At 48.0% G+C, this 23,982-nt stretch overlaps 1 non-coding gene across 1 annotated transcript; it reads left to right on the forward strand.

Moving 5' to 3' along the window:
* The first annotated feature begins 19,937 nt into the window (after positions 1–19,937).
* On the forward strand, positions 19,938–20,043 carry LOC113267493 (U6 spliceosomal RNA). The gene has a single exon (XR_003320835.1). It is a non-coding gene; the product is annotated as a U6 spliceosomal RNA (small nuclear RNA).
* The last annotated feature ends 3,939 nt before the right edge of the window (positions 20,044–23,982 follow it).

A 23,982-nucleotide genomic window follows, 5' to 3' on the forward strand; every position in this document is an offset into this window, starting at 1 on the left:
CCAACCGCTGTGCCACCCAGGCGCCCCCATGCATGTTTTTTTTTTAACATCATATTGATTAACTGAGATGCACATCTTACAAAAGGTGACACATTTCACTATGTGATATTTTAAAAAATCACCTTTGTTAATATGACTATTGGTCTTATCAGAAAAATCTTTAAACGTTGGGAAACTGTCAAGTTCATACTGGTGGGTACAAGTTTTCCAAAAATTCTCATTTTTACTTGAAAACTCGAATTGTATCACTGCCAACAAATGCTGTCAATTGTTGTCCTTCAAGTGACAGGCTCACTTCATTCATTTTTGAGGAAATGTCTGCCAAATATTCAAGGGTGACTAAATCTAGTTTGTCTGTTAGGTGTTCTTTTGGAAAGTAAAAACGGTGCTCCATGAAAAGATGCAGCTTGTTCAGTCTGCAACTCAAACAGTAGTTCAAGGGCTCTTGTTGGACAGCCATTGGACTTCATTATGCAGCAGAGTGCTTTATGCATATTTATTTCATACACAGGATATTAAAAAGATGTGTATGCAAGGAACAAGATTTAATATAATGAGTGACTTTTTACTGTTTTACCAACAATACTCTTAAATGATATTGGCTTTTAAGACAATCGGCAGTGTATGGAGGTGAGGAAGGCCGCCATGACTCACACAGTTTGGCGCCCCTGCCTGAATTGATCCCAGGGCACCAACAACTTTACCGCCACTGCTTTTCACCATTATGCAACACAGTATAAAGGCAAATAACACCTAGTGTTCAGAGGCAGGCGATAGGAGGTTGTGAGCTGAAACAGCGTTTTGTTGTTATTGTTTAACGATTTATTTATTTGAGAGAGAGAGAGCATGCACATGAATGGGGGGAAGGAGAGGGAGATAATCTCAAGCTGACTCCCTGCTGAGCTCGGAGCCCAATGTGGGGCTCGACCCCACAACCCATGAGATCACGAGCTGAGCCGAAATCAAGAGTCAGACCCTTAACCAGCGGAGCCACCCAGGCACCCCTGAAGCAGCATTTTAAACATGAAAAAGCAAGGGCTAGGAATCAAGCAGTCAAGGCTTCTAGTCTGGCCTCTGCACTACTGAGCATAGAGATTTACATGTAGTAGGAGATCAGTAACTATTTTGTTGGTGACTGATGAACTGTGTGGCCTTGGGAAATCGCTTAGCTCCCACGGGGCTCAACTGACTATAAACTGAGGTGAACTAAATGTTCCTCGAGGCTCCCAAACGATGGCCATTCCGTGTTGTTCTGCAGCACGTAAAAATTCACCTACCGGTCAGGTCTCCTTGGCACTCCTGTCATTCCTTCACTACCTTAGTGAGAGAGCCTTCATTCCTTTCCAAATTCAAGAAAACATCAGAAGTGTTGCTTATTTTCCCCAATTTTCCTAGAAAGAGAGAACGCTTTGCAGGTGTACTGTCTCCAACATTTGGAAAGGTACCAGTGGGCACAGGTGGTAAAACCCTAAAGGATGTTCCCTTATACACGTGCATTTCTGTAGGGGAGCAGAGCACGAGGATAATTTTCTGTGCCAATTCACCCAGGCAGAGGAATATCATTTTCTGTTCTTTTTAAATTGCTGCCAGATGTTTTGGCATCATCTATTAAAATCTGATTTTTTTTTAAGATTTTCATTTATTTATTTGTGAGAGAGAGTGCACAAGCAGGAGAAGAAGCAAGCTCCCTGCTGAGGGACTCGATCCCAGGACCCTGGGATCATGACCGGAGCCGAAGGCAGACGCCCAACCGACTGAGCCACCCAGGCACCCCTCCATTAAAATCTTTACAAAGGACTCCAGTTTATTCAGAGCCAGGGGAAGCGAATGAATCCGAATCAAATGAAAAACCAAGAGATGTACAACTGAATAGAGAAAGCATCTGTCCCAGGTTGATTAGGCAAAATTCATGTCCGTCCGAAAGCTATGAACATGACTTTATACGGAAGAAAAGTCTTTGCAGATGGAATCAAGTTAAGACAAGCTCATACTGGATCCGGGTGGGCCCTCAATTCAGTGACTGGTGGCCTTCTGAGGAGAGGGATTTGGAGACAAAGATGCAGAGACCCGGACACAGAGAGAAGAAGGTCATGGGGCCATGGTGGCAGAGACTGGAGGGACACAGCCACGTGCTGAGACACACTGAGGATTGCCAGCCGCCAGAAGCTAGAAGCAAGCAAGGTTTGCCTACAGGTTTCAGAGGGAGCACGGCCCTGCCAACACCTGTTTCAGACTTCCAGCCTCCCACACTGAATGCATTGTGCGAAGCCTCCCAGTTTATGGAACCCGGTTATAGCAGCCCTAGGAAACGAAGACAGCATCTTGCAAGCCTCCCGTGTGAGAAAATGTAATGTCAGGAGTTATGAATTGGACCTCTCTAGGCCTGAAGGTGTGTATTCTCTAGAAACATTGCCCTGTGACTGTGACCAGTAATTAAAAGGATCCGTTTTGAAAAGGTAACAGCGAAAACCCATGTCATTTAAATCAGGAGGCCTTATAGGTATGACCTGTGTCGTTCGGATGCAGGCCACTGGTTCCAAGTCCCTAGGAAGACCCGTTTTCCCCACATAATTTTAGGAGACCCCAGAGCAGGGCCCTGACTGGGGTGAGATTAAGGGGGGGTATGAGTGGTTCCCTAAATGCTGTGCCCTGGGGGCTGCCCTTCCACCACCCGCAGCTCACAAGTGTGCATACACACAGAGACATATTTAGAAGCCATACCAAGTTCACCCTGGAGAAGACCTCCCCGGGAGGGCAGGCAGACTCTGCATTGAATGACCCTAAGGATGAGCCAGGTGGTGCTGGGGGAGGGGAATCCCAGCCAGGCCCAGAAACATGATTCAAAATACATACATGCTTCTTGCCTTACACCTGCTACGTCCATCCGGGTTTAAAACGCAGAGACTCCAAGAGATGTTAACACAGCCTCACACTTTGTAGATGAAGTGTTGAGAAGCTAGAGAAGAAGCTGAACATGACGAACAAATGAATTAAAGATGAGAGGGTAAGGAGGGCAAAGGAAGTCATGAGATTCCAGTGGTATGAAATGTCTACAACAGGCAAATCCATGGAGACCCAAAGTAGATCGGTAGTGGCCAGGGGTTGGGGAGAGGAGGGCATGGGGAGGGAGAGCTTAATGGGTACAGGGTTTCCCTTTGAGGAGATGAAAAGGTTCTGAAACCTTCAGTAGGTGAACGGTTAAATAAACCCCGGGTACAACGTAGAATGTGATTTAGTGCTAAAAAGGAACGAACCATCAAGCCACGAAAAGACATGGAGGAAATCGAAGTGCATATTACAAAAGCCCGTGTGGACAGGCTCTGGGACATTCTGGCTGCCAGGGAGGAGGAAGGAGGGTTAGTATCTGCACGATACTATGATGGTGGATACACACCATTATAAATACACCCAAACCCACAGAATGACAATGGCAAGAGTGAGCCCCAGTGTAAGCCCGCGACCGAGGTGGCTCTAACGCCTGGGTAGTCTGTGTAAATAAACCAAAACCTAAGCCCGAGTCAGTGCCCTCAAATCCCAGAAAGCAAAATATAAGGACGAACAGCCCACTAGGCTCTCCCAAATAGGGCAACCCCTCAGGCGACAGCCGATCAAGTCATTGCTTGGCTTCCATATCTTCTGGATAAAAACCTTTCTGCCAGCTCCTGTCCACACTGCTCCTGACCACTTGTTGTTGGTACTGCCTGCTTCAAATGAGGCTTGCTCAAATAACTCCAGATTTGTAACGTGCCTCGGTTTACCTTTTACTAGTCACCGTGTGCTGGTGTGCACATTGTAGCTTGGAACAAGGGCTCGGACACGCCCTCCAGCTCCGGGACGCCGCGATGAAGGCGACTGGACAATTCGGCAGAGCCTCAGAGGAAGTCTTGGGTTGTCACTCAGGGCTCCACAGCCACCTTCTCTGCCCACCCACAGAAATATGGCACTTTATTTTTTTGGCACCTGGGAGTTTTTCACTTCACAGTTAATTTTAGAGGCATTTCTGTATCAGCATATTCTTACCACTGCATTAGAGCCTTAGCGCAGCACAGTTTTGTTAAAAGAAAGCACCCAATTGATTCTGTGCCATTGCAACATCGGGGGACTATCTGAGCATAATGGGAATTTCACATTTGGTTCTGCATGATTTCTTCTTCGAGAAATGCTAGGTGATGCGGGAAATCTACTCGCTGGGGCTGAACTGAGCCACAGAAGGATCCCTGAGTCGCACACAGGTACGCAGCTCACACACCCTCCAGGGGTTCGGCTGGCTGCTGTGCAGTGAGCCACACCCGTGCACGGGACGTGGCACTTCCAAAGAAATGTGCACTCCAGCAGGAAGGGACCCGCCCAATCTGCATTTCACTTGTGCACCCTGAACGCCCGAACCTCCTTTTCTGGGTAGCTCATGCCAAAACACTGGTGCAGCAGAATCACCAGCCGTGGAGACATTTAAAGAGTCACTGAAACTTCTCAAATGCAACAGAACCACATTTCCTGCTGACATTAAAAAGGTTCTGAACGCTCACGTGGGAGGATCGGATGAACACAACGGGAGAAGAGTAACAAAATCGTGCGGCCAGGAGGTGGCGCCTGGCACGCAGCTGGGAGAAGGGAGGCTCCCCCAGCCAGGTGGCTGCGTGGAAATAGGGCTGGGCAGGAGAGGGGACGATCCTAGTGACCCAACAGCAGGCCAGAAAACTGAAGAATGACTTTTTTTAAAAAAAGATTTTATTTATTGGTTTATTTGCCAGAGAGATAGAGAGAGAGCACACAAGCAGGGGGAGCAGCAGGCAGAGAGAGAAGCAGACTCCCCACTGAGCAAGGAACCTAATGTGGGATTCGATCCCACGACCCTTGGATCATGACCAGCCAAAGGCAGACGCTCAACCGACTGAGCCACCCAGGTGCCCCTAAAGAATGACTTTTTGCATCTCCTGCTCACTCCCCAGCATAAGCTGGTGGGCTGCCCAAGAAAATGTAAATGGACCCCAACCCAAGACTCAGACCAACAACATCTGCATTAAAAGCGAGCAGCCCGTGGGGGGGGGGGGGGGGCGGTGGATCCTGATGTGGGCGTGGTCCTGAGGTCCTGGCTATAATGATTTTGGAAGAAACCAGCACATTTTGCAACTTAAGGTTGGAGCACATTAATAACTAAAATTGAATCTCACCTCTCGGTTTGCAAAAGGCTTTCACATCAAAAGTGTTATCTGAGACTCAGAATGACCTTTTTATAAAAGGGGCACCTGAGGAGTCAGCCCAGCCCGCCACCAGAGCCTTCCATTTGCAATGCAGTGCCTGTTTCTCAGCTCCAGGCAGCATTACCCCACACTCCACCCCCAGTCCCAGGACCCAGGCCAAAGCCACAGCAGGCATGGGTTACCTGGGTAGTTCTCCAAACTGGAGAACCAGACCACCGGGGAACCTGTTACAAGTGCACTTTTGCGGGTCCCACCCCAGACCTGTGGTTTGCGAGCCTCTGGAGTGGGGCCCAGGCATCTGTGTTTTAACAGGCCTCTTGAGGGGACGCTGACCCTTGAGAACCACTGAGCTACCCCAACCAGACCCTAAAACCTAAAGGCATCCTTGGTGTCCAGACTGCTGAGTGAAGCCGTCAGCTGGAGGGATCACGAGGGTGCAGGGGGTTAGTGGGGGGCGGTGAGGGCAGGCCTTTCCCTCTAGTGGAGTGTAACCTGGTGCTGAGGCCTCGCCTATTTTTTTCCTGCTTCTCTGAATGGCCCCCCTCTTCCACCGTTCCATCCTGCTCCCCAGGAAGTTTATCTGATACCGGAGAAACTTTATCAGAGCCAGCCTGCTTCTCAGCCCCACCCTTCCCTCCCGCAGGCCATCTGGACGCCGCTGACCTTCAGCCCCAGCCCCAGCTCGAGGCCTGGCCTGAGGTCCCCGAGAGGGAAGTCTGGAAGGAGCGCCAGTCCCCCCTCCGGGAACAGACACATCCTCTTCGTCTGCCGGCCTGCGCGTCCTGCTGCCGCCTCACGCTTACTTCTTTCCAATCAGGCTGTTTGGCTCTTGAAAGCTGAGAATTCCCCGCCTCCCACATGGAGAGGGCTGATGTCTTGTCTGCAGCCCAGGCTCAAACAGCTCCCTTGCAGCAGCTTTCCCGGGACCGACCCCACCACCCCAGCTCCTTTCCAGGAAACGTGAGCTGTTTCCTCCTGGGGCGGGGGTTGGGGGGCTGTGGCACCTGGAGCTCATCTCCACCACTTACCTCACTGTATTCTAATTCTATGTATCCGCCTGAAATCCTTCTTGGATTCCCAGTATCCTCGCCTATTCCTGGCCCAGAGGAGGACGTCAGTGAGTGCTCAACGGGACGCGTTCGATGTTGCAAATGCAACTTGGAACGGGTGTTTGATTTCCTCCCTGCCGCAGCCTTCGGATCAGTGTACCTTGCTTTCTGCACGCGGGGTCCCAGAACGTGGCGCCCGAGCGTGGGTGAGACGTGGAGGTGAACCAGAGCGTGTATCCTGGCCGTCTGGGTCTGTCCTGTTTGAGGCTGAAGAATTTAGACCCTTTCGCACACTCTCTATTTCTTTTATTTTTGGGGAACCAGCACCATGTCCCTGGACCACTTCTCCAAACCCAGGCTTCCAAATCTTGCTGACTGTGAAAGGAACAGACCCCTGTCGGGTTCCCAGTAAGGAAAACCTGTCACTTATGCCCCGTATTGGGGCACTTTGGAGAGAGAAAGGGGCAGGATGAGTAATGACACCAGGACAAAGGTGTAGAAGGGGCGTCGCAGGCAAACTGGGAGATGTGGTCACCCCCTCTCTGAGCCACAGGGCTGCTCCGTCCCCTGGCATTCAAGAGCTGGGTTTGGCTGGACTGGGCCATGTAGCAGCTGGACTGGGAGCCGTGAAAGGGGTCTCACGGCTGAGGCAAAAAGCATTTTTCCATGGAAACTAGTGCCCGATTTTGAACTGTGGGCAGGCCAGCTTAGAAAGAAAATTACATTTTGGGGCACCTGGGTGGCTCAGTCAGTTGAGCATCTGCCTTTGGCTCAGGTCACGATCCCAGGGTGCTGGGATGGAGCCCTGCATCGGGCTCCCTGCTCAGTGCAGAGACTGCTTTTCCCTCTGCCCCTCCCCCTCCCCCTGCTCATGCTCCCACACACGCTCTCTCTCTCTCAAATAAATACATTTTAAAAACTAAAAAGAGAAAAGAAAGAAAATTACATTTCAAAGGTCTGATCTGACCTCCAGCTGCCTTGGGTATCACTTCATTTTTGGCACTTCTTCTTCTTTCTCCATGGGCTACCTCTTCGCTGGTTTTCCGGATGCTCAGGGACCCCAAGAAGTCACCCACTCTCATTATAACCCCCAACCGGTCTAGCTCTTCAGTGAAAAAGCACTTTCACACACTTAACCTCTTTGGGGCCACACAATGGCTTCCTGGGGCGGGGAGGGGTGCATGGAATGACCGGGCGTCTGTCACAGAAACACAGGACACAGCAGAGTGTGAATAAAAGGAATTCCGCGTGTATCCATGTACCCCTCCCACACTGGGATTACCTGATTAAACAGAATGCTTACCACTTACTATCTTACTGCGTCAAATTAGAGGGGGAGTTACTCCCATGGCACAAGGATTTTCCATTTTTCGAAAGGGTCCTTTTAAGAAGAACTTCTCATGTGTAGGCTTGCAGATTGTTACATGCTTAACAGAGGGAGACCCCCCCCCCCCCAAAGCTGAAGTGTTCCAGCTTGCTGCTTCTTTTTTTTTTTTTTTTAAGATTTTATTTATTTATTTGACGGAGAGAGGGACAGCCAGCAAGAGAGGGAACACAAGCAGGGGGAGTGGGAGAGGAAGAAGCAGGCTCCCAGCGGAGGAGCCTGATGTGGGGCTCGATCCCAGGACTCTGGGATCACGCCCTGAGCAGAAGGCAGATGCTTAACAACTGAGCCACCCAGGCTCCCCTAGCTTGCTACTTCTTTAACAGAATTAAAAACTGAAATCAATGTAATCTGCCATTATGATGCCTAAAAAAGTATTTTTATATGTTTCTTCTTTCAATAGCCATTTCACCCGTTATATTTTTTACTTCACTGGGAAGGAAGCTAAAATGCCAGATGTTCAGCTCCATATGGAATGCAGGGAGAGTTGGGTGACTGGCGCTCATGCACCCACAGAAGGAGGCAGACCCAGGACCCGACTCAGTCTCCCCCAGGCCCACACCACCTCCCAGCCAGGGCCGCATCACCACCCACTTCCCGCTTCCAGCCCTTTGTGCCCTTGGCCAAGGAGGTCTTTTCCGTCAGCCAGAGAGGGAAGAGCATTCTATTGGCAGGTGATCCTGCAGGGGTTTCCCCACACAGGACGGGGTGGGGGGACTCATTTCAGGACATGCCCCTTACTCACTACATCCCCGGCCACAAGCTTCTGCTCCTTTCTCTGAATGTGCTCAGCTCCTTCCCACCACAGGGCCTTTTCCTGGGTGGTTGTCTGGTCTGGAAAGTTCTTGCTTTTACTGGATTGCTTGTGGAATCTCTCCCTCTGTGGAAACTGAAAGCTCTATACATGCCTTTAACATCATCTGTCTGGTGTACGACTCTCCTCAGCACTTAGTCCCTGGCACATCGTGAGGACTGGTGAAATGACCCCGTCTTTACATGTTCCCTGTCAGCTGCAGTAGAAATTCTGCAGCGACTCCCCAGCTGGGAACGCTTCCAACACCACCATGTAATTTTGGCTTTCTCTGGAATTCTATGTTATCTTTTACTACCGTGCAATTAAAAGCCAGGGGGACACGTTATTAAGTCACTGTGAACATTCTAAATGATTGTTTACAAACAAAAGAGACAAGCAAAATTTCTGTAAGATAACAATTTCTAAGCAGGACTCATTTATTTCGTTTGCACAGTATCATTTGAAGACCTCCCTGGAAGAAGACCTTATTTACAAAGGCAACCAAAGATATAAACTACAGAGGAATAAACTTAAAAATAAATGCATCAAATAATGTGAAGAAAACTATAAAACTTTGCCAAGAGACATAAAGATTTTAATAAATAAACACTAAATGAGGGGTGCCGGGCTGGCTCAGTTGGAGAAGCGTGGGACTCTTGATTTCGGGGCTGTGAGTTCGAGCTTCACGGTGGGTGTAGAGATTACTTAAAAATAAAATCTGTAAATAAAATGAACACTGAATGAGAATTCTCAAAGTTAAGACATTGAATTAACCTACATGTTTTGCATTATCCAAATCGAAATGCTAACGTTAACTTTTCTGAGATTTTTACCAAATGGTACTAAAGAATATCTACATAGAATACTGACATACAAACACAGCCCAAGAATTCTGAAGAGGAAAAATAATGGACAAGGACATTTCCTCTCCAAATATGAAAAACATGTACAAGAATGTTCATGTAGGGGCGCCTGGGTGGCTCAGTTGTTAAGCATCTGCCTTCGGCTCAGGGCGTGATCCCAGAGTCCTGGGATCGAGCCCCACATCAGGCTCCTCAGCTGGGAGCCTGCTTCTTCTTCTCCCACTCCCCCTGCCTGTGTTCCCTCTCTCGCTGGCTGTCTCTCTGTCAAATAAATAAATAAAAAATCTTGGGGCGCCTGGGTGGCTCAGTCGTTAAGCATCTGCCTTCGGCTCAGGGCGTGATCCCCGTGTTCTGGGATCGAGCCCCACATCAGGCTCCTATGCTGGGATAAAGAAAGGGGGGGTAATCAGAAGGGGGAATGAAACATGAGAGACTATGGACTATGAGAAACAAACTGAGGGCCTCAGAGGGGAGGGAGGTGGGGGAATGGGATAGACCGGTGATGGGTAGTAAGGAGGGCACGTATTGCATGGTGCACTGGGTGTTATACGCAACTAATGAATCATCGAACTTTACATTGGAAACCGGGGATGTACTGTATGGTGACTAACATAATATAATAAAAAATCATTAAAAAAAAAAAAAGATTCTCTCTAAAATAAATAAATAAATAATCTTTAAAAAAAAGAATGTTCATGTAGAATTATTGATAATAGCCAGAAATTAGATAAAATCCTAGTGCCCATCAACAGTAGAATGGATAAGTAAATCATTGTATATTCATAAAATTTATTTACAGCGATAAAGAATGATCTCCTGCCGCACCCAACAATGTGGTCGCATTTGAGAGATATGATGATGAGGGAAATAAGGCAGTCATCAAAGAATACACACCGTGTATGATCTATTTACATAGAAAGTTCAAAAATAGACAAAACAAATCAAGCGTGATCAAAACCAGAAGACTTACCTTGGGAAAAACAGTGACTGGTAGGTGGCACAAGGGAGGCTCCTGGCATGATGGTTACACATGAATACACACTTATTATTTATTATTATTATTGTTATTATTAAAAATTTTATTAGGTAATCTCAAACTTACAACCTCGAGATCAAGAGTCATATGCTCCACTGACTCAGCCAGCCAGGCGCCCCAAATATACACTTTTTAAAAATTCACTATTAGAATATACCAAAAAAATACATCAGCGAAGATGAATGAACTACTGCTGAACCAACAACAGGAATAAGTTCACAAAGATAATAATGAGTGAAAGAAATCAGACACGAGTGGGTGCAGACTTGTATGATTCCATGTATGCAAAGCGAAAGGACAGCCAGAATCAATCTTTGGTGTTAAATTTCAGAAGAGCGGTTACATCTGGAAAGGTGAGGGCAGAAAAGGATGGGGGGAGGGACGAGAGGGGTTCTGGTTGTTCACAGTTTTCTATTTCTTGTTTTGGGTTGTATTGACACAAGCGTGTTCCCTTTGAGATATTTGATCAAACTGTCCACTTATCATGTGTGCACTTTCTGTATACAAGACATTAATCTATAAGTTTGTCTTTTATGAAGCAGGTGCATTTCCTTTGACCTTGCAATTTCAATTATATGATTTTTTTCCCTAGGGAAACAATAATAAAATCACCCAAAGATGTACAAAGACATGTATCAGAGCACCGTTTATAAAAAATAAAAATAAGAAACCATCTAAATGCCTAATGGTAGGGAAAGCACATGAATAATTTAGGAGGCATACACTGAGATACTTTCCAGCCAGCTGTGGATGACACAGATCTGCATTTATTGACCTAGAAAAAGGCTCACTACAAAGGCTCAGATGACAAAAGCAAGCAGATATACTGATCTTTTCAGCTATAACACTAAAATGTTTTGGCAGTAACTTTGGATGGGGGATTGATTATTTGATTGCTTTTGTTTTTACCTCAATATAGTTTCTACCTTTTCTATAAAACCCATGTCTTTCTTTTTAAAAATTTATTTATTTATTTATTTATTTATTTATTTATTTATTTAAAGTAAGCTCCATGCCCAGCGTGGAGCCCAATGTGGGGCTTGAACTCACAGCCCTGAGATCAAGACCTGAGCTGAGATTAGGAGTTAGACGCTTGACTGACGGAGCCACCCAGGTGCCCCATAAAACCCATATCTTTAAAAAGACATTTAGTCATTTTATTCACGTCAAGACAGCCCAGTCGTTAGTAAATAGCTGCCTTGCCTCCCCTAAGAACTTAAACTCTGTGGATAGATCCAGAATGGCGTTCCAGGATCAACCATATTAGCCATGCTACCTTGGGGGTGTTGCCTCAAGTTAAGAGCTTCCTCTTCCAGACCAACAAAAATGAAGATAATTGCGTTTAGAGGATTTGAAATATTTCATCGTATGTGAAGCATTTTTCATGGAGGGCACACCAAAGACACTCATGGATGTCGCCGCCCTGCTTCGGCTATGTTCAATGCTCTTAATTTCAGAATTTGGATTTCGGATACGACAATCCTTTCAACAGATGCTCAGTTTTCCAGGGAATTAGAAAATGTCTACAGCCTCTTTTGTTCTTATTGCCTTGTGTTTTTGCCTTGTGTTAACAGCTATTGATCAAAATTGTTGACAGTACCTGGAACCTTTTCCTTCAGGAGGGCGAAAGAAACGGGATTGCCAGGTGAGGACAGAATATTCTCGTTTAACCCTGTCAGCAGGTGGAGTTGCTACACTTGTGCTCCAACTTCGATATCTGAAGGGTCAGCAGCCCAAAGGGTGACACAGCAGCCCTGAGCCAGCAGGGGTCAGATCCCTGGGGCAGAGCAGGTGGGCTCCTTGACGGTATGTCTCTATTCAGGATCCATGACCCAGCGACTTCACAGACAGGGCATGGCACCCCCAAGGGTCAGCCACCTCAGGGTCTGGTTCCCAATAAGCTAAACCAGGACGTCGGGCCACAGATACAAGCACAGCCTTTGGGGGGTGCAGGGAGACGTGAAGCCCTTCCCAAACGTCACTCCATGCCCCAACATGCTAAGAGGTGCTCTCTCAAACACGACAAGTCCTGGTGTAAACCCCAAGGCCTCATTGATGTTCTGAAGGAGGAAAGTGAAATGATGGGCAGGAAGCTTGTCGGAACACGAAGCGTGTCAGTAAATGAAAACTACGTGACGTGCGAAACAGAAGTTCATCGATGCTGTGATAGTGTAAGCATTGCCACGTTTTCATTAAGATGAGAACTAGAGACAAAGTCAGCTGTGAACACCTTCCTGTGAGGAGACCCCACTGACAGGGGAAGGGATCCTCCTATTTTATCCACTGAAACAGCGACCCCGTTTCCTCACCTCTCCAAGCCACAGTCAGCCTAGCTAAGACTTACACCCCACTTAGTAACACTTCAGGCATTTACACTGACTGACTTTATTCACCATCATGACTTATGAGGCAGCTAACGTTCAGGTGAGAACACTGAGGTTGTCAGCCCATGAGACTGGGCCACACAAGCCTTGCTCCTCCTCTTCATCATCCAGCTCGCTCAGCCATTTTGTGGTCTGGCTACCCACCAATCTCCCCCAACCAGGCCTCTTGGTGATCAGATCGGAGCTACCAGACCTTGATCCCCCCCAGAGCTGGCTCCCTGACACCCATCAAGATTGGTGACGCCGGGTTGTCTGTAGTTGACTAGGGCTGCCATTACTGAGACTGCCGGTCAGATTGCCAATCCCGGGGAGGTGGCACTCCATTGTCCCACTGAGGCTGCTTCCACCAGTTGGGCAGGAAGGGACCCCAATGCTGCCTCAGATCTAAGAGTGATTCTCAGTGTGGGGGCTGTACACTGGAATCACTTGGGGAACTTCTAAGAATCCATTGGCCAGCCACACCCTAGACTAATTGCACCAGAATCTCTGGGGGTGGGGACCAGGCATCAGTATTCTTTAAAACTCCCAGGTGAGCTCCAGTTGAAATCCACCGTCAGCTGTCTGTCACTGACTGGAAAGGGGAAGACGAGACCTCCACGAAAACGGTCTTGGAACTAAACTGTTAGAAAACCCAATACAGAACTATGAACTGGCCCTCCCTTCTTTTCAATTTGTTTATTAAAAGCATAAAACTTCTACATGGACTGGATTTCATTTTCCTGTTACAGAGAACAGAAAGATAAGCATGCTGTAATAAACATATGGTAGACATTATTCCTTCGAACTAAAAAGACCTGAATAGAAGAACCCTCTTGGCCAGACCAGAAAGAAGAGACATAGAGCAAATATTTATTGAGTAGCTACTCTATGCCAGGTATTTTACTCAGTACTGGGGAAGACAGACAGACAGACAATTACAGTTCAGCACAGCACCTATGATGGAAAGGAATACTATGAAACCATAGCATGGGCAAAGATAAAATCTTGTCAGTCAGTAAATTGCATTAGAGATAGTTCCCCAGACCTGAAGGTCAGAGTGTCTAGACAGGGCAATTTTGCCTTAGACTTTTGTAGGGATGGGTAGACAGGTTACAGGTGTGGGGGACTTGACAGTGGGATTGTTTTGCAGCTAAGAGAAGTCTCAGTCAGTCTTAAACAGGAAGTGTTTATCTCTGTGTCTACCTAGTTTCTTTTTTTAAAAAATTTTTATTTATTTTTATTTTTTTAAAGATTTTATTTATTTGAGAGAGAGAGAGAGAGAGAGAGAGAGTAAGCGAGCACAAGCAGGGGGAGCTGCACAGAGAGAGAGAGATACAGGGCTCAATCCCAGAACCCTGAGATCATGACCTGAGCCAAAGGCAGATGCCTAACTGACTGAGCCACCCAGGCGCCCCTTTGTCTACCTAGTTTCAAGGGAACAAGCAGTTCTAAGCTAATTATTCATGAGACAAAGAACAGGACATTGAGCAAAGGCAAAAGGGTCTATGTCTGGCCTTGTCACTCCTAACCAAGATTTTGTATATGTGTATATATGTGCTTTTCTTCTCTCTCTCTCTCTCTTTTAGTTGGCAGCATTTCAAATCTATGCAAAGGAAGAGAGAATAGTATAATGAATCCTTATATACAATCCTCCAATTCCATTAAGTATCAAAATTTGGCCACTCTCGATCATTTATCCCTCTTTACTTTTTTCAACATATTTTAAGACAAATCCTAGACATTGTGTCACTCACTCCTACATACTGGAATATGCATTTGTTAATTATATTTAACCAATTTTTGAGGTTTGGGAAGGCTTCCTAGAAGAAGCGGCATCTAGATTGAGATCAGAAGGATGGATCACAAATAACCTGGTGAAGATGTAGGTGGCGGCCAGAACAAGGCGCCAGGAATGTTCTAGACAGAGAGAAGAGCATGCACTAGGTACATTTTGAGGAGAAAGGGATCCATGAGCGATGGGAGTAAATAGGAAGCGGTGGCCCTTTCATAAAAGGCTTTGTGAGCCTCAAGTTCCAGAAGGCCTAAATTCACTAGAGGAGAAAGGAGAAAACGGTGTATCAAAAGATTTCCCCAGCCCACGGGCTCTCTGTAGCTTCACTCCACTGGGGTCCACTTTCAGCTCTTGCCTGAGGTGGGGAATCTAGAATCTCATGGGTCTCAAAGCATCAGACTAAGCAAAATGTGCACAAGGGACTCAGTTCTCTCACGCAGCATCCCCCATTCCTGCCGGCCGAGGTGGGTGGGCTCCCGCCTGGTCCACCCCCTTCCAGGCTGTTAGATCAGAAGTGGGGGCTTGTCTTTCACAGATTTATTCCTCCCGAGACCCACTCAGAGAAGTGGGGAGGTCCATGTTCTCCAATGAAAGAATGGGACATTACACAGTATACAGCTCAGTCCACAGGCCAGGAGAGATATGAGCTGGCAACAGAGACTTGGGAACCGACTGCAGAGATGTGCTTGAGGTGGAAAGTGAGCCTAGGCCAGTAGCCAGAGGGATGCCGATATTTAAGTGCCTAGCAGAGTAGTTACATTACATCTTGCCATTATCTCCTTAAGCTTCATAATTGCATTGGTTCGTTATTTTTCTTGCACCCAAGTGTGTTCCTGTAGTAAAAACTACACGTCTGTGGCCTTGTCTTTGGAGATAGTAAACCTACGAGATCACAGCAGGCTGTACGAGGGTACAGCAGCTTGGAGACGGTGGAGGCGACAGTGAAGTGATCAGGAGGAGAGAGAAGCCAGCTGAGTCCCTGGGAATTACAGAATTATAGGTTGGGGGAGGGAGAAGCACGGAAGCCAGAGTCACCGAAGGGGGAAATAGTTAACAGAACGAGCATGGGGACCCACCCAACACAGAATCCACATTTAACAAAAATCCATTTCCTTTATTAAATATTTATTTAAAACATTATAATGACCATTTATTAAGAGCCACATGCTTGGCATCTTTTCTCGTGATTTCACATAATTCTAGGGACACCCCGCTGAAGAGGGATTCGCAGTCCTGTCTACAATGAGGAAACGTTGGCTCTGAAAGATCATCCAGTGCCTTCCTGGTTAGAAGCGCTGGAAATGACCTATGTTCTGGCTCAGCCACTTGTCTAACTGTGGGGCCTGGGGCAAGTCCCTTCATCCTGTACCCCTTAAAGACACCTGGCATTTGAGAGACCCCCGGCTTGGAACCACCGGTCTAGGGGGGCTCTAATGCCCCTGCACTCCAGCTCCGCGGTCCAAATCTCAACCCTATTTCACAGATGAGGAAACGGAGGCCAGAGACAACGCCGGGTCTAGAACGCAGGGCTCCTGGTTAATAAGAACCTCTCATTGTGACGCTGAAGCTGCGGACCAGCGCGGACAGTCCCTTCTCCCTGGTTGCACAGAAGGAGACCATGCCCAGAGGAGATGCTACGGTGAAAAGAACAAAGCTGGAGACGAGAGTACTCGCAGCCGGGCTAGAGGGTGAGCGCCCGCCCCGCCTCACCGCGCCTCCCTTCCGCGCAGGTGCGTCGGGGCGGGAGCCGGGAGGATCCGGCTTCCGGTTTCCAGGCACTACTGACGTAGCCGCCCCTTCGCTGGGGGATGCCGTCTCCTAGAGCAGGCCGGGGGACGCCCAACTTGGCTCCTTCCTCGCAGCCAGAATGCGGTCGCCACGGAAACCGCCTCCCGCGTCACCCGGGACCACAGCTCCCCCTCCTTCCCACGCAAGGGGGAGAGAGGTTTCGTCCAATGAGATAGCGGGAGTCCTGTGACGTCGGCGGTAGCTAAGTGGGCGTTGGCCGAGAGCGGAGCCCGAGCCTGGAGCCTCGGGCAAGGGGTTGGGAGGGATGGTGCTGGGTGAGAAATAAGGCTGGAGTCCAAGAGTGACAGCTTCCTCTCCTCCTGGATGTCCCACAGGCGCCTCCTCTCGTGTTCTCCCCGGATTCACCTGCCTCCCCGTCTCCCCCCCCCCCAACCTGTTGAATTCAGTTTCCACGAAGGTGGCCCCTAGGTGGGGGAGGACGGATGGGAGAGAAGCATTGTCAGAGAAGGCTTCGCTAGGGAAGCCGGTCGCTGAGTTTTGATTCTGCCTGGAAGGGTTGAATGGGGTTCAGACAGCAATGGGAGGTAAGGGTGAGGAAGGCATTTCTTAATTGGGGAGGGTGCAGGATGGAAATGCCACCCTGGAAACAAGCTTGCTGAGCTAACTGAGGTAGGTGCACATGGGGGAAGGAGGGCACTGGCCCGAGGCGTTATGTGGAGCCTGAGTGCCAGCCTTCTCCGCTTCCTCCTGCTGGAGGTGGCCAGCAGACAGTGAAAAATGTGGGTCTGCAAGCCGCGGAGGCCCGAGTGAACGTCCCTATACGGCAAGCGTCTACGCACTGGTCTTTGTGGTTGGGGTGAGGAAGGGGGGTGACTTTGTCAGGAATTCTTTGGGCCCAGAAGGTTCTGGGGCTGTTCCTTAGAAGGCCACAGAACCTGGCTCAACCCAGCTTGGAGAGGGTCCCTGGAGGGAAGTCCATCATTCCTCCCTCAGTCACTTTCTCAGTGTGCGTTAAGGGCCACTGTGAGCCAGGCCCTGTCCCAAGGACTGGAGATACAGTAGTGCACACAACGACCAGGTTCCTGCCCTCAAGGAGATGGCATTCTGGGGTGCATTCGAGCCTGCCTTCTAGACTCTAGACCCCAGACTCTGCTCTGAAAGTGATCCTTTGTGTCCAATGCAGTGAAGAGATCATGACCAGACATGGCCCAAAAGAGGGTAACCCCCCTTTTCTTAATTTCAGCTTCGTTGAGGTATAATCAGCATATACAATTATAAGATATTTGAAGGGTACATCACAGCGATTTTATATATATATATATATACACACACACACACACACACACATATATACGCATTGTGGAAAGATTCCCCCCATCTAGTTAATTAACACAGTCATCACATTACATGTTTGTCTTTCTCCTCCTCCTCCTTCTCCCCTTCTTCTTCTTCTTCTTCTTCTTCTTCTTCTTCTCCTTCTCCTTCTTCTTCTTTCATGAGAACAGTTACCGTCTACTCTCAGCAAATTTCAATTACACAATACAGTGTTTTCAACTGTGGTCACCGTGTTTTCCATCAGCTCCTCAGACCTTATTCATCTTACAGCTGAAAGTTTATACCCCTTTACCAACTGTCCCTATTTCCCCCACACCCCAGCTTCTGTCAACCACTTTTCTACTCTGTGTTTCTATGAATTTGGCTTTTTTTCCCCCAGAGATTCCGCATATAAGTGATACCATGCAGTATGTGTTTTTCACTGGCTTTTCACTAAGGAGTGTATCCTTTCTTGATGGCATCCTGACCATATCCCAAAACTGCCCTTCCCTCATGCTAAGGACTGAGGCCTCAGGGCCAACACTCTAGGCCCCTGGGTAGTATTCATCCCCTCTGCCCCAGTCTGTTCTCTCCCCTTTGGTCTCCAATCGGAAGATTCACCCAGGAAGAATAGGACCTGGGTTCGAGCCTCAGTCCTATCCTGAGCTGCGGTCTCAGGAAGGAGTAAAAGGGGTACGGTGTTGAGGTTCAAGGGATTTGGGGGCCGGCCAAGGAAAAACATGACCACGAAGGACAGTAGCACACAAGCTTTAACAAAGTTGGGCTTGAACAAGATCACACACCCGGGAAGTCCCTCCGGGCCTGAGACCATCAGAAGCTTACGGTGAGCTGGTGAGCCACCATCCGGCAGAGGGAGGCAAGGGAACCCCCAGGGATGTGGGACTCACAGAGGGGGCTTCCAGGTCTAGCTCCTGTAGCTCAGCAGCATGGTGGGGAGTGTCTGAGTCAAAGGGCAGCTTGGGGTCTTATAACTGTCAGACTCTCTCTTATCTCTGGCTCGCAGACACGGGGTGAGCTGTGTCTTGCAAAGTATGCAAAGCAGGCAGGCTCGAAATGGTTAAAAATCTGCTTGTTTGAGCTACTTTTTAAATAAGTGAATGTGTAAAAATTTGCATTTTGCCCTGGGGGGCTTTTGAGCTGGTGGGTTTCAGCCCACAGAAAGAACAGCCTAGGGACTGATGCGTGGAGGCCATCTTTGTTTTGGCTCATTTATATAGGACACGGACTGCAGGAGCAGAGAAAGGTCTGCTGATGGCCTTCCCTCTTCGCATGACCTTGTCTCAGGATCCCCTCAAAGACTAAATGAGGGCATCTCATGGGGGGTATTTTCCACCCTTGGAGGACTCCGAAGCCTGGCATTCAGGGTCCTTCAAGATCCGGCCCCTGTTGGCTCCTATACCAGTTGCTAAGTATTGTAATGGCACAATGGGGAGATAGTCTCCTTAGAACAACTTTCCTCACGTCATCCCACTTGGAAGCCACAGTGGCTCCCTATTGTCCACTTTGTCCCACAGACTTGGTGGCTTCAAACAACAGAACTTTCTTGTATTACAGTTCTGGAGGCGAGAGCTCCGAAATCAAGGTGTCACGGGACCGTTCTCTCTCTGGAGGCACTAGGAGAGGAGTCCTCTCTTGCCTCTCCCAGCTTCTGATCTTGCTGACATTCCTTGAGTTCCTCGGCTTGTAGAGGAACGTCTGCGCCCAGGATCACATGCTGTCTTCTCCCTACGTGTCTCCCAGTGTCTGTGTCTGTCTCTCTTCTTACAAGGCCATGGGTCATGTTGGATTAGGGCCCATCCTTCATGACCTCATCTTAACCTGATTATATCTGCAAAGATCTTATTTCCAAATGAGGTCATACTCACAGGTATGGGGATTAGGACTTCAACAGCTCTTTTTGAGGGACACCATTCAACCCAGAATACCAGGTGACTAAGCTCCTGTTAAGTGACTGTGATAGAAATACGCAGCAGCATCCTTAGCCCTTTCTTAGGAAACAGCGTGTGGGTTCCCTTTGCTTTGTCACTGTCTCTTCCTCCATCTTGCCGCCCAGAACTTGAACTCTGATCTTGAGGCCATGGGAGACGAAGCAGCAACACAGAGGAGCTGGGTTCTTCATAGTGCAGAGCACACCTCCAACCTGGACTTTTACTTTAAAGAGAAATAAATTTCAGGGGCGTCTGGGAGGCTCAGTCAGTTAGGCATCTGCCTTCGGCTCAGGTCATGATCCTGGGGTCCTGGGATTGAGTCCCACGTTGGGCTCCCTGCTCAGCGGGGGAGTCTCCTTCTCCCTCTGCCCCTCACCCTGCTCTCTCTTTCTCAAATAAATAAATAAAATCCTCAAAAAAAAAAAAAGAAAAAGAAAAAGAAATTTCAGTGCTTGCTTTGATATACTAAAAATTGGAGGTGACACGGAGAAGATTAGCATGGTCCCTGAACCAGGATAATACGCAAATTCGTGAAGTGTTCCATATTTGTCTGGATGATCTAGAGGGTATCGTGCTAAGTGAAATAAGCCAGTTAGAGAAAGACAAATTCCACGATTTCACTCATATGTGGAATTTAAGAAACAAAACGAATGAGCAAAAGGGGGGAAAAAAACCCCAGAGAGATGAACCAACAGGCTCTTAACTACAGAGAACAGACTGATGGTAGGGGGGAGGGGGTGGGGGGGAAACAGTGACAGGGGTTAAGGAGGGCACTTGTCAGTGAGGAGCCCCGGGGGATGTATGGAAATGCCGGATCGCTACGTTGTACACCCAAAAATAATGTAACACTGTATGTTAACTACACTGGAATTAAAATTTTTTTTTAAAAAAGAAAGAAATTTCAAAGCGTATAAATCCTTTATTGTGGAGATTGTACTCATAGCAGCAGAGCCCGGTTCCAACTAGTAACACTTTGTGCCGTCCTGGACTCGGGATTTCACCATGGGGATTGGTTTCCCCTCAGAGTTGCCATGGGGAAGTGAGCACAGGTCCTTTTGCTTTTAGGTTTTCAAACTAACTTGGGGTTTCTGTCACATCCTCCCTTCTCGGGGCCACTCACCAGTGCCTCATCTCTCTCCGCTCCTCTTTTTTCTCCCTTCCTCAATTCAGAGGGTTTCCTAGGGCAGGGAAAAAGTTACTCCCTTGCATTCATCCAAATCTATGATTTCTGCCAAAAACGGCCTGCGCTGAGTCCCTTGGGGCTTTGACATTTGAAACTCAAAACCTTTATCTCTCATTCTGTTGTCTCAAAGATGTAATCTGAAAGCCAGAAATCCAGAATGGACATTTTTCTGCAGCTGTACCCCTCCTTTCTCTGGGGTTGTGAGACCAGAATGCTACAGCTTATGTGCCCTTGTAGGGGAAAGGTCACAAAGGCCCAGGAATGACCAGGAGTGAGGACACGCTGGCTAATTTATCAAATATGCTCCTGCCCCATGATCATGCACCTCTATGTGGTGTCAGAAAATGCCAGTACTGATGATGTCTCTAAGAATCTCCCCCAAGGGGGCACCTGGGTGGCTCAGCCGGTTAAGCGGCTGCCTTTGACTCAGGTCGTGATCCCAGGGTCCGGGGATTGAGCCCCACATCAGGCTCCCTGCTCAGGCTTGGGGGGGTGGTGCTGGGGGGCTGCTCCTCCCTCTCCCTCCACTCCTCTCTTTCCCTCTTTTTCTTCCACTGCCCATGCTCTCTCTCTTTCTCTCTTGCTCTCAAATGGAGAAATAAAAAATCTAAAAAAAAGAAAGAAAGAAAGAAAGAAAGAAAGAAAGAACGAAAGAAAGAAAGAAAAAATCTCCCCCAAAAGAAGTGTTCTGCGTTCGAAATAATTTTGAGAAACAGCTTTTACTATGCGAATATGCACCTTGATGTAGACAGAGTGCACATATCCTAAATGTATCTTCCTTTCCGGAACCATATACAACACACCAAAGCACAGGAGAGTTCTGTCTTCTAAGATGTGTCTTTACTAAGAATATATGTGTGTGTTGTCCAGGAAAAAACATAGCTGGTACAAAGGGTGGCCTCTGGGGATCCAAAGTGGGGAAGCTGACTTCCTTTTCACTGTACAACTTTTGCTCTTTGGGGTTTATGCTTTCTATGTGTACGTGTTACCCAATGACCTGGAACGGGCGCTATCTTGGGAAATGAGCGGCTGAGCCGTGGCCCGGGCAAGGCGACCTGCCCTGTCCCGGAGAACCTGGGGGGCTGGACAAATCGAAACCATGGATCCTGGCTGGGTTTGCCAACGCTGTTGCCGACCAAACTTAGATAAACCCGTCGCAAGAGAAGCCAATAACTCAACAGACAAGGTTTTTGGGAAAGAGAAAGGGAGAGATTTATTTCGGGTGCTGGCAGCCAGGGCAGGTGCAACAGAGCAGGCAGAGAGCCCGCGATCCCAGGCGAGGGTGGTAGGGATGTGTTCAGCATGAGCTCAGGGGCAGGGAAGGGGACCTATGGGGGGTGGTCTTCTAAGCATTCCATTGCTATTGGGGCTTTCCCCACCTAGCAACTGGAATGTTCCAGTCATTGCAAAACATCTTCAGCGCCTCCAGAAAGTGCCATGAGAAATAAGAACCATGGGTTTCAGTGGGAGCCTGAGTTAAGCCATCTTGTCTGTTACTGATTTTAATGGTTGGGGTCTGTAGTTGAGCAAGAGGGCTTGGCGACTCATGTATTGAAATAGAGACAATAAACTGATGGACGCTTAGGTAAGCCCAAAACTGGATATGGAGTTGACATCAGGTTTCAGTGAATCCTGCTGGGGGCTGAGCTGCTGACCTCCGTTGAAGGTCATCGCAAGGTACATCCCTCAGAAGCTTGCCACTGAGGCTGCTGTAAGAATGACATCGAGGCTGCTGTGAAATCGGAAAGCAGGAAAAACAAGAACAAAATCTGATTTAACTGCTCTGGTGTGGAACTGGATATGGCAAATGTTTTAAAAACTCTAAGGAGTAGCCAGAGTCAAGACCCACTGGGACTAGAGGAAACTGTAAGAGGTCTTCCAGAAGCCTTTTCTCTTGTTTTGGGCAAAGCACTGGGGGAAAATTCAAAAGTAAGACTTGGTCTCTATCTTCAAATGGCTCCTGGAGCTGGAAGTTGCTCTGTTTCTTATCAGAGATGTTTCTGGAAAGAGCCTCTCCCCCCACTCCCTGTTTACCCTCAGCTTCTTTACATAAGAGCTGGGGCTGGGGCTGGGTTTGTTCAGAGAGAGCTGAACCGAAGTATTGTGTCAGCCTCGAAGATAAAGAGCTTTGGGTCACCCGGAGCCCTGAGGGCAGCTGGCCCTTCCAGATACTTCTGGGAGAATTCCACATTCCAGATCACACATGCAGGCGTGGGGAACCCGGGGTGGGGGGTGGGGGGCTGTCCCTTGGCTTGTACAGCCGCAGATCCGAATTTTGCTCTAGAAAAGCCTTTTTGAGTGCCAGCCCTTGGACAAACTATGTATTTTTTGCCATCTTGATACAGAGTCACACAACCTTTTCAAACTCTAGCAGTGGAGAAATCATAATTTCTCAGGAGAGAGAGCATTCCAATTCTGGAAAGTTCTATTTTATCCTAAAATTTTTATCTTGAAATCATTATGGGCTCGCCGGACATGGCACAATTGGTACAGAGGGTCCTGTGTTCCCTTCGCCTCACTCCCCCCACCAGTGACATCTTATTTGGGGGTAGGAAGTTTCAATTGACACTGGCACATGACTGGTCTAGAGTACAGCACTTACTCACTTGTGATCACTTTTTTTAAAAAGATTTTATATATTTGTTTGTGAGAGAGAGAGAAAGAGCACAAGCAGGGGGAGGGGCAGAGGGAGAGGAAGAAGCAGGCTCCCCACTGAGCAGGGAGCCGGATGCGGGACTCGATCCCCAGGACCCTGGGATCATGACCTGAGCCGAAGGCAGACACCCAACCGACTGAGCCACCCAGGCGCCCCACTTTTCATCACTTTCTAAATTACAAAAACCCTGTATTCATTTGTGTTTGCCACTTGTATAGATCTGCATAGAAATTCCTGTATTTAAGATATAGATCTGTTTCATCCCTGAAAGAGAACTTCCTGCTGCCTCTTTGTGTTCACACCCACCCGTTTCTAGATGGGGAATGTTCTATAAATGGACTCGTACAGCATGCAGTCTCCATCTGAAAGGTCACAGCTCGAGGGATATATAATTCACACACCATTCATTCAAAGTGCCCAGGTCAGTGGCTCTCACTGTAGTAAGAGTTCTGCAACTATCAGCACAGTCAAGTCAGAACCTTGTTGTCACCCCAAAAAGAAACTTTCCACCAGTCAGCACTCGCTCCTGATTTCTCCCCAACCCTCAGCCCCAGGCAACCACCGATCTGCTTCTGTCTGTATAGATTCGTCTGTTCTGGACACTTCATAAAAATGGAATCATATAATATTTATAATCATATCTACTTAGC

Source organism: Ursus arctos, unplaced genomic scaffold (assembly GCF_023065955.2).
Source record: "Ursus arctos isolate Adak ecotype North America unplaced genomic scaffold, UrsArc2.0 scaffold_3, whole genome shotgun sequence".
Lineage (NCBI taxonomy): Eukaryota > Metazoa > Chordata > Mammalia > Carnivora > Ursidae > Ursus > Ursus arctos.